The sequence below is a fragment of the Dermacentor andersoni genome, chromosome 10 (assembly GCF_023375885.2).
Source record: "Dermacentor andersoni chromosome 10, qqDerAnde1_hic_scaffold, whole genome shotgun sequence".
Taxonomy (NCBI): Eukaryota; Metazoa; Arthropoda; class Arachnida; order Ixodida; family Ixodidae; genus Dermacentor; species Dermacentor andersoni.
This window is the reverse complement of record NC_092823.1, coordinates 78,449,216-78,468,882: the sequence shown is the minus strand read 5'-3', so window position 1 is coordinate 78,468,882 and position 19,667 is coordinate 78,449,216. Positions and strand designations below refer to the sequence as shown.

The window sequence follows — 19,667 nt, the reverse complement described above, 5'->3', positions numbered from 1 at the left end:
TATAACGAGGGCAGATTGCATGCCATTCTTTTGCATGTGGAAGTTGCTTTTTAAAACTTGTTCTGGCTTCTTGTTTTTGCAGGCTTCACGTGTCGCAAATTGCCTGGTACCAACATGCCCTATGTAAAGAACTGTGGCCTCGTTTCTCGCATGGGACCAATAACCTCTCAATAGCCCAAGTTGGACAGCTCAAACCAAAACACAAGTGTTGTGCTTTTGTAACTGTCGACATTTTTATGTTCTGTGTTAGTCTCCTGAAGGGCCCAATTTGGATTTCTCAAATGAGCTTACAAATGTTGTGCCTTTCTATGCCTTCACATTTTTATGTTAATTTTATTTATGTTAATTATGCTAGTCTCCTGAGAAGTCCACATTGGATTGCTCAATCCAGAATACAAGTGCTTGCTTTGTTATAGTTCACTACATTTTTATGTTAGTTTTTGATATGGTTCTAGTAAGGAAAGTGTTTCCTTATTAATATATTTTTTAGGTATCTTAAGCCATTTCATGCCAAACCACCCAATTTTGTCAAGAACTGTTCCATTATGGCAAACCATTTCAAGTTTGCTTGATCTTGAGTAGGTACAATGAGAAAATTTGCTTTCGTACATACACTTGAGTCATTCCAGGGCAACCAACCAACGTTTTTTTGACCATCACAGATGTAATTGAAGCTCCAAACTCTTGCTCCCCATTTATTTTCCTTCACAAAAATTTTTTTGAACTTTGGCAAGAATTTATTGTTCTTGCCCAGCTAAGCTAGAAGGCACTGATACACGTTTCTTCTGAAAGGGAAATTGTATGATCCAAATATTCAGATGGTGTTCATGTCAAGAGACTGAAGTGGTGTGAGTGCCAAAAGTTGCAAAGTTTGAATTTTCTGCTAACGTAGGGAAATACAGAAGGCACAAAATAAATATAAAATCAGACTGGTTGACTTGGGATAGCTGCAAAATATTTCAAGCCTTGGAGGTTCAGTTGATCAGCTAAAAAACTGTAAAGTTCAAATTTTTTGCAAAAAGCTTCGTGTTGAAGGTAAAAAAATTTGCTTTGGTGGTTGGCACAAAAGTATATGTCGCCCATCGTTACACAGCCCTACATGTCTGCTATACATGTGACAAGTAACAAAAAGGTATTATTCTTTAAGTGCGATAAATTATTTTTTATAATGTTCATTTGTGGATCACACATACAGCATAAATATATGAAGCCATGTCATCTAGTAAGGAAATATTGTTAATATAATTAGCCACAAGAACTATTCAACAAACTGACTGCCTTTTTTATCATTGCGAAGGCAGGTGACGTCTAGCGCTGCAGCTGCATTCTCAATTCGTATTTTTTTAACATGAACGCAAGTGGTTGCCAATGGTGTCTGACCACATCAGACTAAACATGGCACATATGACTTTTATAGATGAGCATGTTCCGGCTCTGAAACAGTGGTAGCAAACACCACAAGAATTTGTTCGTACTCATGTAGGTTTTCAGTCCTAATTATGAAGGTGTTTTCTACTTTCATCGTCATTGGGCTTCAGGGAGCAGGGCACAGTGTCCTGCTCCCTCTATGTTGCATTGCACTGCGACATGCCCTTTAAAATGCTTTGTATAAACAATATCAGCGCTCTTTCTGGATTTACTGTCTACATAATAGCTGATATTTCTTCTTGTAAACTGCACGAACCATATCTTTTAGCACTGCAGGATTCCCTCACGTATTTAATACGTACGAGGTCTGTTAGAAAAGTATTTGACCTTTTTTTGCGAACACCTGATGAATATGTAACAAGTGCGTTTTCATCAGCCGCCCTTGAACCTTTGTGCGCATGCACGAATTTTTTCCTGCCTGCCAATAGCGTGACTTGCTGGGACGCAGCATTTGAATGAGGTAGTACACAGTGCTCTCGTCGGTTTTTTATTGCAAGGAAAATGGCGGAGTGACTGGAGCAGTGCTACTGCATCAAATTTTGCCAGAAACTGGGCGACAGCCAAGTGGAAACCATTCCTAAGATTCATACTGCTTTTGGTGACTATGCTATGAGCAGCACACAGATTAAGGAGTGGTACAACCAGTTTAAAGACGGCCACGCATCGGTGGAGAGCGAGCCACGATCCAGTCGGCCATCAACATGCCGAAATGACCAGGTCATTGCCGAAGTGAACCCCGTGGTGATGCGGGACTGTCGTGTGACTATCCAAGAAATTGTGGAAGAGGTGGGCATCAGCAAATTTTATCCACATTCCATTATCGCTGAAGATTTGACCATGAAGAGAGTTGCACCGAAATTCATTCCCAAGCTGCTCATGGTGGAGCTAAAGCAACTTCGTGTTGAAGTCTCACAGACATGCTGGATTCCACAAACAGTGACCCCAACTTCATGAACACCATAAGCACTGGTGACAAGTCTTGGGGGTATGATTACGACCCGGAAACCAAATCCCAGTCATTACAGTGGAAGCATTCCACGTCACCAACCAAAGACCGCTAAGTGCGCATCAACGTTAAAGTGTTGCTGACTGCTTTCTTTGACTCCCGCAGTGTGGTACACCACGGGTACGCACCACAGGGTCAAACAATCACTAAAGACTACTACAGGGATGTCCTCCATGGCCTATGTGATGCTGTGTGGCGCAAGATACCGAAGTTGTCAACAGGAAATTGGCGCATCCATGACGACAATGCTTTTCTCGCACTTGATTCAGACTTTTTTGGCGAATAACCAGACTCCTGTAGTTCGACAGGCTCCTTACTCTCCTGATGTGTCCGCCTGCGACTTCTGGCTGTTTCCCAAAATCAAGAGGCCATTGAAAGAAGCGCGATTTCAGACAAAAGAAGACATTATGGCTGCAACGACAGCTGAGCTAAACTCCGTTCGGAAAGAGGCCTTCTCGGAATGCTTCTAACAATGGCAGCACTGCTGGGAGAAGTGACTGGAGTCCCAAGCAGACTACTTTGAGGGTGATTAGGTTTCCAACGCTCCAGTTATGCCAGTTTTTTTTTCTTCAGCCAAAGGTCAGATACTTTTCTAACAGACCTCGTATTGATAGTTTATGTGCAATGGCTGTATGGTTTACCTGACCCACACCAAACACAAGCCTCGTTGCGTTAGAGCATGTGGCCCTTGGCAATAAAATGCAGACCCTAACACCGCTTCTCTGTCATCTGTGTGGAGACAAAGCCAGCTTTGTCGTGCGCATTCCCAGCCGGCAAGCTGTGCGCACATCCGAGAAAAGTCGGTGTTGACAAAATTTCAAAAAAGAATTTCTCGCATTTAAAAATAATGCCTTCTTTAACTTCACACATGCATAGCAGACATGTAGAGCTATCCAATAATGTATCACATATTTTTTGGCCAACTACGAAAGCTGTTTTTTCCTTCAACATAAAGCTTCTTGCAAAAGATTAGAATTTGTTTGTTTTTACAGGCGATCAGCTGAACCTTCAAAGCTGCACATATTTTTTGCTATACTATGTCACCTGGGCTACCATTCTGTACTTAAGTTCTGTCCTGTGAATTTTTCGTTACGAAAAAAAATCTAACGGATTGCAATTTGACATATTTTTGCCGGTGCCAAAAGCAATTGAAGTATTCAAATATTTGAAAAATTGGCTATTTTGGCAGTTGCATCACTTCACCGTATTTCCACGCACACCATTTGAAGGCCTCGATCAATACAATGTGCATTTGAAAAAGAATGTTGATTGATGTCCTCTAGCTCAGCTGAGCAGGAAAACTAAACTGTCACCAAAATGCTACAAAATATCTGGCAAAAATTAATAAAAGTGGGTAACGAGTTTTGAACTCTAGTAAACACATGGCAATGTTTCAGCTATATGTGTGGTGTCAAAAAAACACTGGTCGATTCGGCATGGAATCGCACACCTGCAAGTGCATCTGTGCCATTGTCAGAGTTCAGTAAAAACTGCATTTTACATAGCTTTGTAAACATGGTTTATTGTTATCTAAAATACATGAGTAAAAATTAATAGGTATAAGTCGGCTTAAATTTAAAATGCAACAAAAAATCTCCGGTAATGGCAATGATGTGCCTTTCATGTTTGCATGAAACCATATCTTTTTCTGAATTCTTTCGTTATTTTTTTGTGTCAGTGAATGAAATTGAACTCACAAAAGGAGTAACTTTGTTTTATTCCAGCACATCACTAATAGTTTTTTTTTTCATATAAAAATCTGAAGTAGTTAATATGAATAAGTCGCTTGATATGGAATGACCTGCGCAGGAACGTTATCATGGCAGAAAACGCAACTGTATCATGCAACAGCAATGCAGCATAATAAACTGCTCCCATAAGCATAACTTATTGTGATTGCCATATTTCAGAAGTATGTAAGGTTTACTGAAATTGGCACACACCATTCAACCAACAAATAAGGATTGTACAGTGGTCCTTTTTCAGTTTTTAAAGTTGTCTGTGCCAGGTAGCATAATTTTTGTTCTTGAGCTGGATTATTCAGAGGTGGACATTACTAGCACAAGAAATGGAAATATTAAACTGATTCTCATAAATTTATTAATTCACTTAAACATCACGGCACATATTTCAGTTTGCAAATTGTAGCCAGTGAGGTTGAAAGACATATTCACTTGAAATTAATTTCCAGGATGACACCAGTTGCGAGATTTTTTCATAAATGTGAGAGAAATACATGGGCATTCCGGTTACTTTCGTGCTTCAATGCATAACAGTGCGTTTTGTTAACAAAAAGGTGCTACAGCAGTGCATTTCTACAGCCAGTTTGATGGCATGTGTCTCGTTACTGGTGTCATTCTGGAAGTTCGTTCTTAGTGCATACACCTTGTAAAATTACAGTCTACAATTCGTAAAAACTATTAGGAACTGAGTTTTTCTTAATCAGCTGACTATGGTGTCTTGATTTCTCATGCAAGTAATGTTTGGCACTCTATATCTAGAATTATGTTAGCTGCAACAGTCCGTGTTTAATAAATTCCGTGAAACTTAAAGATAACCACCCTGCATATCAGGTCTCATTTGAGTGCTGTGGGCTCAAGCAAATCGTACCATGGTAATAGTACCCCTGGCTCCCTAATAGAGAAAGCAAGTACCTTTTTTGAGTGTTCTTATTGACAGTCATGTCAGTCTGCTTCTACATTTATTTATTTAGGTATTTATTTTCTTAAATTTCTTTCTTTTGGGAAATGTGTTTTACTTGAGGGCCACACAGACTACACCTTCAGTATTCAATTTTGTTATGGTGTCAAGCTGCAGGAAGTTTGTACTGTGCAATAGTTTTTAAGAAGTTTCTGATGTTCTCAAACTACAAATGGTTGTACATTTACACAGATGTTTGGTTACAAATAAACAGTTCACCTAGAAAAATGGTTTTTGTCTGCATCAGTTCAGCACTCTTGATTTTGTGGAGGACTATTCACTCTGACAATTGAAAAAAGTGGCATAACAGTACTGGTAGCAGTTTTGCAATATGTTTTATTACAGGCAATCTAGGAGCATGTTTTAAGCCCAGGGTGACAGAAGCCTGCGATACAAAACGGCTCTATTTAAATTTTATCCCTATCCTCTCACAGCAAACATACCAACGTGACATCAAAGGTAATTATATGCAACATAGCTCAGCAGTATTTTAAGGTAAGTGCAGGTTAAAACTGCTAAATACGCAGTGGGGCATAAAGGGATTTCAACATAATTTGTGTTGATGTTCAACAGATCTGCAACAATTCTTCCATGGGCTTTCAATATTGATGAACAACACATTTCAACAATACGTCAATGGGCTTTCAATTTTGAGACTGAACACATCTTCAACAATGCTTCAATGGGCTTTCAACATTGACAAACAACACATTTCAACAATACCTCAATGGGCTTTCAATTTTGAGCTTCAACAATGCTTCAATGGGCTTTCAACATTGACAAACAACACATTTCAACAATACGTCAATTGGGTTTCAACATTGACAAACAACACATCTTCAACAATGCTTCAATGGGCTTTCAGCATTGAAGTACACCATAGTTTCAACGATATGCCAATGATCTTTCAAATTGAGAGGCCACAATGATGTTTCGAGTGAATGTCGCGGGCCAATTATCAACACTTGTCAACAATTTCCTCAATGATGTTTCAACAATTCCCCAATGATCTTTCAAGGTCATTTGTTGACGTTGAACAATGATACGTCAATAACCTTTCAACAATTTTTTTTTGTAAGGGCTAGCCACGAGGAAAGCACCGACAACGAAGCTGCCCACCTCAAAGCGCGCGCAACTCCTAACCGGGCCGAGGGGCAGCCTCCTCCGGAAAACCCTGAAACACTGTCACTAACTTACGGAGATCGCCTCCGTCGGCAAAGAGAGGAACGAGACATTTGCACGCCTCCATGCGGCGCCATAAATAAACAGGTCGTGGTCGGGCGCCGAGCTCAAACGCGCAGTGTGCTCAGCCTCAGGAGACTACCGGCCATCCTGGAGGATGACAGCGTCTCGACATGTAGGTTTTGCGGCTTAGCAAAGGCTGGACGGGATCACATTTGATGGTGGTGCGACCGCCACCCACCCCCAAAAGAGCTCCTCCGGCTAGCCCCCTCACCTGAGCAATGGGAGAAAACAATGAGAAGTGTCGACCGAAAATCACAGTCCAGGTGCGCTATAACATGAATCTGTTCCAAAATTTTCTATTGCAATCCGACAATCAGCCCTCCGCGATGGCTCAAAAACGTTTTTTGGACCACCCCCACTTCAGCTGTCACCCAACGTCACGAGAACCGCGATAGCTCCCCATCTGATATGACGTGTACACACTGATTATGCATGATTTGACCGAACAAAAGAAAAAAAAATTATTTCTGATTTGACGCCTTTTCGCCATTAGCCCTCAGCTATTGGTCAAAAGTTTTCGGGTGGCACCCACTTCACCTGCCTGTCACTCGACGTCACAAAACCGCAAAAACTCACCACGTCAAAGTGTACGCGTTGAAGGTGCATCTATATGCCGAACAAAACTGAATTTCCTTCTGAATAGGCACAGGCCGCCCCGTTCCGAAAGGAATATAAGATGGCTGCCGCCGATCGCTCAGGTATTGGCTACTCGCACCTGCCGGAGAGCGTGGATTTACTTGCGTATCAATAAACTTTTTGCGTGACGGTGTGACGTTAACGAGCACTTTCGGCACGTTTACGACCTCGTTGTGCCTACTCTTCTTTGCTGAGCATCGGCTTTAGCGGTATTCTGAGACTTCCGTTGCATGCCGCCGCGATTTTCGACCAGCCACCGCAAGCTGAGTAACGGAAAGCGGCCCAATCGCAGGCCCCCGCATCACCCTCTTCATTCGGTTATCGATTTTCAGTGCACTGGCTCGGCCCCATCGAATCCCTCTCCACTCGAGCGTGCTCCTCGCCTCCTGTGAGCCAAATAGATAGGACAAGCCGCTCAGTGTAGGCGATGTTATACGTTTTCCAAGAAAACAAAAATGACCTCATATGAACGAGGAGAGCGTTTGATTGGCCTGTTATAACAACCCTGCGGGTGATCGCCCGATGCTTGCGTCGGTTATTACGCAAGTTTGACATCAGGAAGTTGGAATAAGAACGTATTGGAATGGTTTTCTGTTAGGGCGCCAGGCTGGCGGCATGGACGGTGACAGCCGCGGCCCCCTGGGCGCCCACCTAGCCTCCCCGCATGATCTGGCTCCTCCTTCTATTTAATAAAGGTGCTTCCACTTCCGCCTACACCCCCGCCACGACGCTCCGTCAGCCAGTGTTTACCCGAATACTGGACAAGCTAAACCTCTCTATTGTTTTCACTCTATACTGAGCGGCAGGCGAGGTGGACATCGAGACAACTTGGCAGCCGCAGAAGAAGAACGCCCCTCTCATCCCTCGCCCGACACCACTTTCGCGAGGCGCCACAGGAGAGGGCACGCTTCCGGGCCGTGTCATTATATTTAAGCCCAAGCCCAGTGCTCAACCGCTGCGCCACCATGCGCCGTTCGCGTGTAGCATGTTTCTAGGTACTTTTTCCCTGAAGTGCCACGGCGTGCGCCCTAGATCCTCGTAGGTACTTCGTGGGGCTAGGGAGATGTTATGCCTGGGCGCAGAATCTGCTCACCCAGATATCGCTAAGAGAACATAGGTTTTAACGCGACTGCGTTAAGGAGCTCGCGTCGCAGAAAACCCGGTGTTGTCGGCAGCGTTGGCCGCGAGCGAAAAATGGCGGAAAGAATTTCATACATAAAAACAACTTGCGAGATGGGCTGGGTGGGAAACGAACCAGGGTCTCTGGAGTGTGAGACGGAGACCCTACCACTCAGCCATGAGTTTGATGTTTAAAACGGCACAAAAGCGCCTCTAGTGAATGCGGTGTTGCCTTAAAAACACGCCTTAGAAAGTTATACTGCGCTGTTATGAGCATGTAAATAACAGAAGGCGCAGTTAAAAGAGTCGCGAAGTACGTTTCCTCTACATTGCTTCTGCGCTTGACGCACACGCAGAGCCATCTTGCGGCAAACACAGAAGAACCCCCTCCTCGCAATGTACGGCGCTGCCCGGACATGTGGCGCGCCACTCACCCGCTTCTCCCCTTCGCCTCGTTTGAGCGCACTTAGGGCCATGCGGGGACCGGTGCGAGGAAGCCCCAATACACTTGCGTTTAAGCAGTTTTCTCGCTCTCGCCCCTTCCAACTTCCAGCGTGCGTCACTCAAACCCTCATGTTTAGGCGACGCGGCTCCTCTTTCCGCTCACAGCGCGATTCCTAGGCGCAGCGTCGGATGCGGGACGCCTCTGACGTGATCGCTGCGCCGTAGTGCGTCTGGTGGGAAAGCGTCCCCTGCGATGTGTGCCGTGCCCCTCGCGAGGAGTCATGCGTCTGCGTGGTGCTCCCAAGCGAGATAGAGGACGATCCCATCAAGGCGTCAGCTCCATGATCGCGTCCGCCTTCATGGCGCGTCGCGGCCCGTCTGTCCGGGCCGATCACGAAGTTTGGCTCGCGTAGGTCGTTTATCCCTCCGAGACGCCGAGTTTTTTGGTTCGTTCCGCTTGCTCATGGTTACGTTTCGTCTTTGTGTGACTGAAGAGCATGCCGGGCGAATGAGTGGGCGGTGGGAACGGGGTGCAATAACGCTATCACGTTCCACTCTTGAAGGCGAAGCTTGAAGGGAAGCTGGAGAGTTTTCCAGAAAAAAATGTGTGAAGAGCTGTACTTAATGGTTTTAAACCCTCCGAATTCGATTATCGCATCAAAATTGAGCGAAAGAAAGCGCAAACAGATTTTATTTCGACGGAAAGTGCAGCAGCAGACTCGGGCAGCTCGCGCGCCTCGTTTCCGCCTGTGGTTGGTCGGGCGCCTGGTGAACTCAGCATTGGTGTTCGTCCGTACCAGCCGCTGCCGCCACACATGAAGCACGGTGCAATGTGGTTTGGCGTTGTGGTTCGGTGTGACGGTAATGGTAAATTTCGAGAGCTTGCGTTTCCCTGAAGAGTTCGGCATTGCTCCCTACATGTATACGTAGCCGGTCTCTCCAGGAAGCAAAAAATGCTGGTAGTAAGCAGCACTTTCGAAGCGAACGAAAGCGAAATGTTAGCATCTCCTCGTGTTAGAAATGTTCTTTGGTGAGTATTTTCTTTTTTTTTTTTTTTTTTTGCAGAGCTCTATTCAGCGATCGAGTGAGTTCGTTTCCGGTCAAACAACTGTACTGTTATGTTCCGGCATGCCTCCTCGTGGAACGTAAGCAGGGATGCCATCGTCGGCATTTGTGCGCTGCCCCAATGCTGTCGGCAATCTACACAGACGGCTTATATGCGGGAAAAGTTTTACGGCTCTTGTAGCACGCGTAGTGGCCTTCATCAGCGCCCCATCCGCACGCTACTCGTAACCGGAGCCGTAAAGGTGGCGAATTCCATCGGCTTCGTGAGACGACCGATTTCTCTCTGTGCGCGAGGTGGAGCGCAGCGTCCTGGCGTGTACCGGCTTTAAAACACATGAAAACTTTACACTTGCACTTCGTTACGGTAGCTGCATGTTGGCGGTTTCACAACACACGTCCGAATGGAAAATTAACGGCGGTTTGCGACTAAACCTGCATCAAGAGTTGGAGATGAACATGCACCTTCCGTTCAGCGTGCTAACACGAAAGAGCTAGCAGCAAATAAAAATCCAGGTTTGGACGAGTTTGTGTATTCATAAGGTCTTCCAAGACCAGTTACCATCCGTCCGCCTTTGTGCGTTCGTTGCCGCGACCTTTTCCGCTTCGTTTAGAAAGCCTACTAGCAGAAAGTCATACTTTCACTCATTCACGCATTATTGATAGACTCTGGTAGTAATCGTCGTTGCGGAAGTGGTTAGAGCACAGCACTGTTGTTCTTTAGCGCTTGAAATTCTTTCGATTCGCAGCAGCCTCCCACTTAGCTGCAAGCTTCTTGTCTTGCGGAAAGCAGTGCGACATCATCGCGGCCGCTGGTCTTCGTGCAACCGTAGGCTGCACAGAACGCCGGCGTGATCGGCCCACCACTTCAATTGACGCTGCGCAAGTTAACTACCACTCCACATACACACAAAACAAAGGAATGCAGGCTCGAGCGAGTCAGATTATGACGGCACGCACGGACAAACATGCGCGGTCAGGCACGGTCGCAGAGACTGCGAAGGAGCGGCACACCAGTGCTGACGTCACTACGCCGTGGTTTCCTGTCTCCGCTCGCATCGTCAGCGTCAGCAGCAGCGCGCGGCGCTCGACAGGGGCGGAGCCACAGCGCGATTTTAACCACCGATTACGTCTTTCCTAAGTGAAAAATCTCGCCCAAAGTTTTACGTGCATGGTTTATAGGGTTGCCGCATCCGTATATGAGCGTCCTATTGAATTCGGCAGACTCTTCATCTTCCCTTTAAGCGTCCTCCAATTTTTTTCCAACCACACCGCTTAGGCTATTTCAATATAAGAGTTGCGTGCGGAAGCGTAAGTAACATTGGACGAAATTTTTCAGCCTGGATAAGCGGATAAAGGGATGTAATAAGGCGGCTCCTGCTGGATCGAAGTAACATCGCCCTTCCATTTACGAAGCGTACAGCAACGCTGGTGCGATGAAGAGAGCTGCCAGTGTTGTGGCAGACATCCCACACCGATGCTGCTTCAGTTAAGATTGACAGGACTCCGTCGGCATTTGGGAAACGAGTGAATCATTTGCAGCGCTAGTTTGCATCAGGGAAATTGCTAAGGATGTTCAATTCTCCCCCTGCAGTGGTCGTTATGATTACATCATAGTCATTCCAGATGCTGATCTGACGTTCGTCAGACCGTTGTCGGAACACTTCCTTTGCTGTTCCAGGCACCCAAGTTGTCAATAGGTTGAAGACTGTGATCATGGTCATGATGCCGTCGTCATTCGTCATTACTCGTCTCATTCTGGCTTTGACATCCCACCCTCGTCGTGGTGTGGTCTTCATGCAGTCTCCATACATTCATTGCCACGCCGTTGTCCTGACCCTGTGGCGGTCGTTCCATCGCCGTCACTAGAGCTTAGTCACGCAACACTCGTTATGGCATCGTCATCAGGCCAACTTCGCCATATAGATTTCCTGATACTGTCGACGTCCTGCAGTTCTCGTCGGACGCTCTTTGTCACCCCCTTTTCCTCATACTGTTGTCAAGCAGTCATCGTCAAGTGTTGTCACTGTACAATCGCCGCCAAACATTCGCTGTCAAAATATCGGCTTGATGCTGTCGTGGTTCTTCCATCGTCGTCTTACAAAATTCCTCATCTGACTTTCATCATGCCGTCATCGTAACGCCATGTTGTCACACAGCAGTCGTCGTACCAAGGTGATCATCCCATCGTCGTAAAGTTTCGTTTTTCTATGATCATCACTTCAGGAACATCATCCCATTTCAGAGCAGCCATCGTCTTCATACCACCTTCGTCGTTCCATTGACATCAATCCTTCTTGCTCATTCAGGTTTGATCGCTCACTCGTGTTTAAGCTGCCGTTGACAAGCATCTGTTGTGCCATCATCATCGTCACCACATCGTGGTGGTGCCGTCCCCATCACTCCAGCTTCGTCGTCTGACTCTGGTCATGCCGTCATCATCACGCCATCGTACCATTGTCGTCACAAAGGCTTCGTGATACAGTGGTCATTTCCCCATTGTATTCATGTACTCATCGTCATCTCATTGTATTCTTACCCTAATGCCATTGTCGGAGTTGCGTTATCTACAGTCGTTGTGATGCACCCATTGTCCTACCGTCGTTGCAATTCCTTCGTGGTCGCTTCATCATTATCATCCTAAATTCAACATCCAACTCGCTATTCTGTCTTCCTCACGCTGTCATTTTACCATCGTCATCACAACAGTAATGCAATTCCATCGTCGTCAGGCCATCTCTTCTGACCCATCGACGTCATTCGTTCGTTGTTCTACAGTAACGATGTTGTAGTCTTTCACTCATGGTAATGCCAGCGTTTCAACGCCATCGGCCTCATGGTCGACTTTGGCAAGCGAGTGCCTAGCAGTGTGATACCGAAGTACGACACATAACGCTGAGACAACGAAAGTATCCGAACGACCAGTAGAGATGGCAAATAAGCGTAACTTGCGAAGTGCGGTGCGCCGTTGCACTGCACACATACATATTCTTAGCCATCGACTGCCATCGCGAGAGTTTTGCTTGCATTTTTTATACTTATGGTGATTTATGTCTTCATATAGGTCTCTCTCTCTCTCTCTCTCTCTATATATATATATATATATATATATATATATATATGTATATATATATATATAGATTTATATATATGGTGTTTGTGTGGGTGTGCGTGTACGTCGGTGTCTGTGTGTGAGAAAAAATTACGGCGAGCAATAGTCCCGGAGCCACATACACAATGGCACAATGTCGGATCACTATTTCATGCTGCGCTATCTCCAGAATGAGCTCGCGGAAGAGGACGGACGAGTATCTGATACGCAACAGTGGTTGTACCTCACTAATAAAAATACGCCTTTAAAACTGCGCCTGTGGTTGTTCGAGCTGATGATGAAGAATAAACTTACGGAAAGTGTTCGCTTCCTAAATTTCTGCGCGTTTCTATCGCAATGTGTCGCCGTGGTGCCTTCCTACAAGGTCTATCACGTCGTATCTTGTGCCTCTGCGCACTTCAATGATGCATAATAGTACGTCTTTCGCATCAGGGTCCATCAGGTTGCGTGAGTGACTCACTAGTAACTGATATTTGCAGCGCGTCTCCCTTTCTAATAGACGTATACGACGTGTTTCCACTTTCCGCAGCTGCTTCCGCTGCATGCTACTCATGAAAGCATTGCCTTCAATGTCAGATTTTTTTAAGGAGAGGGCGGTGCTACTAGGAGGCTGAATTGGATACGACTTATGCACACGCACTTTCTAACAAATATGTCACCCCATGGTTGGCATGAGGGGAAAATTTTTGTGCCCTCAATTTTTGGCCTCTCAAACAGAGTAGCCACCGCCGATAAATCTGCGAACCTCTCCTTTAAAATATTGTATTCTAGATATTTCTGACAGGTGCAACCAAGACTTCGAAAGAACTTTCGCACAAAGCGAGAACAAAGAAGGAGAAGACCAATGGGGCCACACCTCAGGGTTCAGTGGTCTCCTCACTATTGTTTAATATACTACATGATATTTTAATAATGCACATTGTCGCGGTTTATGTTTATGCGAATGACAATGCATTTTTTGCTTTCTTTAAAGATATTTACACGCTTTACCAAAAGCTGCAAGCGTATTTACATGTTCTTGTGCTCCGGCTGGATAATTTGCTCCCGGTTCTTAACAGCAACAAAAGTGCCTTTCTTCTATTTCCTTACGTACCAATCAATTTCCTTATCCCTTTTGTATAAGAATAAATTGATTCGGCATCTAGACAGTATAAGGTGCCTGGGAGTTATTTACGATCGTGACCAAGATTGGCGTCCTCATAAAAAAACGTTGTGAGAAAAGGCGAAACCGATCTTGGCCTGTTGAGGAGAAAATGCAACAGGAAGTTTCGTATGCGTAGCAATACTCTACAGTTGTCGTACTTATTAAGGACCTGTTCTGGAATTTGGATGTGTGCTGATATCTGGCTCTCTAATTACAAGCTGCAACCTTTCTTTATGATAGAGAGACAGGCCCTAAATCAGTGTCTTGGAGTTCCTAAGTATGTTGCGAACTCTGGGCTATATTTATAATCAAACATGGCAGGTTTTAGCGTCAGAATTTCAGCTGTTAACGGTAAACACCTTTTAGAGCATACAAAGATGTCCCAGGGGCAAGTTTCTCTGGGCTTGTCGCACAGTCGGCACGATTTTTTTAGTCTATGGTGCCAAGATGAAAGCTCCCCCAAGTCCTGTTTACGCAAGGTCTTACTCTTATATGTAACGCAAGATATGCGTTAACCTTCGATCTGTTCAATGCGTCCCTTCAATGAAAACATGTAACACTTGTACGATTGGTAGCGTCTTTCCGAAGGATGCTAAATTCATAGGCAAACAAACACTAATCGGGCTCTTGAATTAGTGTATGGAAGTTTTTTCCTCATAGAATTTTGTGTTCACGGACGCCTCACTAAAACATGAGAAATAAGCATTTGCTCTCAAACACGATCTTGGAGCTTTGCTATTCCTCTTCCCGATTACAAACCAATTTATGTGGATGAATTCATGGCCAAATGTGTCAGGCACTATAATGCACGCAAACTGCCTGTCGTTTCTTATATCGCTAGAAAGTACAAATATTTCACGATTGCACGGATCCCTATACTTCTTTATCCCACATCATGTTAAAAAAGTTCGGTTTTGTGGATACCTGGACATTGTGCACTAGAACATAATGACATGGCAGACCACTTGGGAAAGGTAGCGCTTGGTGACCAAAGTGTCTTGATATCCAGCCTTACTCTGCTAGCAATAGAAAGATTTAGAAGGCGACAACAGGTCCTAGTTAGAAAAATTTACACCCTGTTTGCTTCACAGGATTACGAACAATTAGTGTTCTCCCGGAATGTCCGGTCTTGTCGGTCTCCGTGATGCGAAGTTTCCATCACACAACTACCTTATCGACTACTGCAACTAATCGTGTACATGGGTAGGTGTGGGTTCGCAGCATCGAAACCTTGCGCATCATGTGAGGATATAGAATCATTGGACCCTTTCCTCCTGTTTTCTGACAGTACGGAAATATAATTCCGAAAGGAAGACCTACTTAGAGAAGCCTCTACCAGTTATGGGCCTTCGCGGTGATCAACATTTCATATTTTGGGGCAGGTACCCTTGGCTGAGCACGAAAGTAGTTATGTAAGAAATTACATGACTACGTCATTGCAACTTGGAGACTCTAGGGTAGGCAGATTTTCATAACGAATAACACTGAAAAGCGTTATTTTCATAACATACCATGTTCCTCATGATTGAAATGACCACTATTCAAGAAAAATAGAGCAACCTCTATCGCGTACGGGCCTTCATCTCTCGGTGATTGGCATTTTATATTTTGGGGCAAGTAGCCTTATGCTAGCCCAAATGGTAGCTTGTCATGTAGTACTATCAGCGCCAAATGAAATGTGAACAGCGTAGAGCTTGGTCCAAGCATAAGTGAAGGTATATTGTGCGCCGTCAAGTTATCACCATTTACAGGCGCGCAAATCCGGTTTGGCCGCATTGCGCAAGTTTGCTGACTCAAAGAATGAATTTGGCGCACAAGTTGCAAACCGCATTGGCAAATGAATCTCTATGACAGTGTACACTGCCAGCAAGCTCAGCGCTTGTCGCGTTTCATTTGACGCCGTTGGCACTTGTGGTTTCGGCGACAACACTCGTCATATACTGCAATATTTTCCGTTCTGATTTCTTTCATTTTCTCCATTCCAAACATAAGAACCATAACAGAAGCAAGAATATTATGACACGCTGACGAAGAAGATGTTTTAATCATCGTCGGAAGAAGACGATGTTCTGGGCTTCGCGCGCTGGCTACCATCTTGTCAGCTGATATAATTAGTGTAAATATTCTGTAAATACACGTCTGACTATTTTTAACCCCGTAACATTTTTGGCGGAGGTTGCGGAATCTTTATCAAGATGGATTTCCGCAGCGCCCTTCGACAGCTCCTTGCCAACCGAGGCCGCTACTGTCTTTCTAAAGTTGTCAATGACATTCTACACTCGTGCGCGACTAAGCACAAACTTGCTACTGCTTAACATCCACAAACGAACTGTCTAACCGAGCGCCTTAACCGTACCCTTACTGACATGCGGTCCATGTATGTCTCAGATGACCATCGCGGCTGGTACGTAGCGGTGCCGTTCGTTACTTTCGCCTATAATTCGTCTCGCCATGATACCGCAGGCTTCTCTCCGTTCTTCCTCTTGTTTGGCCGTGACCCTACGTTACGTTTCGACACCGTTCTGCCTGCTAGTCTGAATTCCACATCAGCGTGCGCCTGTGAAGCCATCCTCAAAGCACAAGAAGCACGTGATATTGCTCGACGTCGACTTGTGGAGTCGCAGGACAATCAGCGGCGCTTATATGACGCCCGCGGTCGTGACGTGCATTACACACCGGGCGCCCTGGTTCTCCTTTGGTCGCTGTCGCGACATGTTGACGTCACGGAGAAGTTGCTTTCAGGCTACTCCGACCCTTACCGTGTCTTGCGTCATGTAACTGACGTCGCGTACGAAATCGCTCCTGTTCAGCCAACCGTGGCTCCCCATCGCTCCGACGTGGTCCACGTCGCGCGTCTTAAGTTATATCAGAGTCCTTCCATGTTTTTCTGGTCACGAAACTCCGCCGTCACGCTATGGGAGAGGTTCATATGCTGCCCAAAGGTGCCGCAACGCGGCGCCACTGTGCCACAGAGGGCATCGTTGGCGTACCGAAGCGCGTGCGCAGTGCGAGGCGAGCTGAGTGATCGGGTGCGTTATGTGCATGTGCTGCGTTATTTCTGGAGTGCTGGGCTGTTTAGTTGAAGTGGCGGGGTGGGACAACGATGCCGAACACGTGTTGCAAGTAACAGCTGAAGAAGTAGAATGTTGGTATCTCTAACAAGCCATTAAAAAAAATTGCTGCATTTGTGATGTGGCTACTTGTGTTCGTTTAGAGAGTTGTTTTGCCATATGTTATGAAATGCTTATGCTTTACACTTTCTTGTTTATAGAAACAATCGATTATGCATTCTGTATTTATTGCCGTTCGTTTGCTGGTGTTTGTTTCCTGCCCCCCAATGCATATATCTCATGTTTGATGTTATTTCTTTATGCTTATTATATCAGTGTCATGCTTTTAACAAACTTCTTGCATTGTGAATGGTGGACCATTCGTGATCCGACGCCTCTGTGCTGTCTGTATTTTGCTCCGCTTATTTTACATGATAAATAAATGATCGTGCTTGTATGTTGTTTTTGCACCAACACGTTTTATTTGTTTTCTTAATCGAATTATAAAGTTTTTAACATATTGTAAATAGTTGCGCATTAAGAACCAAAATACCTAGTCCCGTCGTTCCTGCGTTGGAACCACGAGCAGCGTGAATAAGTGCTGGGCTTTCTGACAATTCTAAACGACTGCTTGCTAAGGCAATTGCCTAATTACGATACAGCTAGTTTCAACTGTGCAAGTCCTAACACTTCACGTTCACCTTAATCCGTTGCTAAAAGCCGCACCGAAGACATTTAGTAGCGAAGTTTGTCTTGCATTAATCCTACCTAAATCTCATTCAGAAATGGCATCGCTTTGCAGAGAAATCTTAAGGGCACAGAGCAGCTCCATTTCTTTGTTATTAAGTATTCTACGGCAGCAGCCCTTTGCAATAACAATTTCATTCTTTTGATCTTATTAGATACTGCCCACAGTAAGAGTCCTTCTCGGCCACAGTTTAACAGAAAGTGAACAGCTGTGCTCGGCGAACAATCTGGCGCTATGCGCCACGGAGAGTTGGCGCTTACTTACGGGTAAGCGGGGGTGCAACAGCCCATATGTTTGCATCTGGGGATAAGTGGGACCACTGGCACTTTGTTGCGAATGTGTTTAAATTAAATTATGGGGTTTTACGTGCCAAAACCACTTTCTGATTATGAGGCACGCCGTAGTGGAGGACTCCGGAAATTTTGACCACCTGGAATTCTTTAACGTGCACCTAAATCTAAGTACACGGGTGTTTTCGCATTTCGTCCCCATCTAGATGCGGCCGCCGTGGCCGGGATTCGATCCCGCGACCTCGTGCTCAGCAGCCCAACACCATAGCCACTGAGCAACCACGGCGGGTGCGCGGTGTTTAATTTCAGGCAAATATTAAAAAGCGGAGCCCACCGAAGTGTTGAGGCGAACGGCGATGATGAAATCTGGACCGAGACCGCCCGGCCGTGTACAGCGGACGCATTTCGACGGGGGCGAAATGGAAAACACCCGTTTATTTAAATTTAGGTGCATTTTAAATACATTTAGTAGCGAAGTTTGTCTTGCATTAATCCTACCTAAATCTCATTCAGACATTTATTTATGTTTATTTAAATTTAGGTACATTTTAAAGGATCCCAGGTGGTCAAAATTAATCCTGAGTCCCCCACTACGGCGTGCCTCATAATCGTATCGCGGTTCTGGCTCTTAAGATCCCAGATTTAAAAAAATTTTTTTTTTGGTCTGAGACCGCCGCAAGCTCCATGTTATGAGCGGCTTTTTTTTTTCGTCCCGGGCGCTCATATAATGGCAGAAGACGCGCTCAGGCAGTAATTTAAACATATTCAATGTTAAAAATAGTTACGTGAAACTAAAGCGATGGTTGAGGAAGTTGAGAAAGCTAGAATACCGAGGCTGCCCCACACACAACCACAGCGGTAGCGGCGTTCGCATGCCCTCTCATGCACGGTTGCGCCTCTAGCGGCGGGCGCTGGCTCTATATGAAACTGAGGCGGCAGTTTCGTGACCAGAAAAAAAATGGAAGGACTCTGGTTATATCAATCTCCCGTCTCCTAACTAGCACCGAGCCGGTGCTTCAGCCGCCGAGTGTCATGTGACACGCTGACGAAGATGTTTTAATCATCGTCGGAAGAAGACGATGTTCTGGGCTTCGCGTGCTGGCTACCATCTTCTCAGCTGATATAATTATTAGGAATATTCTTCAAATACACGTCTGACTGTTTTTAACCCCGAAACAATATCTCACTATATGGCGATGGCGCAGTGCGACCAAACAGGGGGTCCGCACGTGTCAATGGTGATGACTGAACGGCGCGCCCTATACATTCACTTATTCTTGGGCCATGTTTGATTTCACGCTGTTCATACATGACTAGGTAATTGCTAATTCCAGACTCTAATATTAAGATTTCCATCATTATTAACACTGAATTGCATTATTTTCATAATAAAGCCTCTTCGCCTTGATTGGCATGACCACTATTCAAGAAACGGAAAGAGAAAATAATTCATATTTACTAATAGATATCAATAGTACCGATCAATAAATTGACAGGAAGCAAGATGTTCACCTTATGTTTCCACTGGGAACCAGGGCATATCCAGCCCTTGTCCTTACGTGCCAAATTTGAAAGAAGAAGAAGAATCTGTGCAGTTCCGCATATCAGCCTCCATGGACTCGAATTCTCCCAGGCCCCACACTGCTGTCGTCATAAACGAGACATCCAGGGAAGCCGGGAAAT

At 45.2% G+C, this 19,667-nt stretch overlaps 1 long non-coding RNA gene across 1 annotated transcript; it reads left to right on the top strand.

Annotated features, from left to right (window-relative positions):
* Positions 1-496: 496 nt before the first annotated feature.
* Positions 497-5,362, top strand: LOC129380694 (uncharacterized). Its single transcript, XR_008608888.2, has 2 exons — positions 497-4,691; positions 4,731-5,362. It is a non-coding gene; the product is annotated as an uncharacterized lncRNA (long non-coding RNA).
* Positions 5,363-19,667: the final 14,305 nt, after the last annotated feature.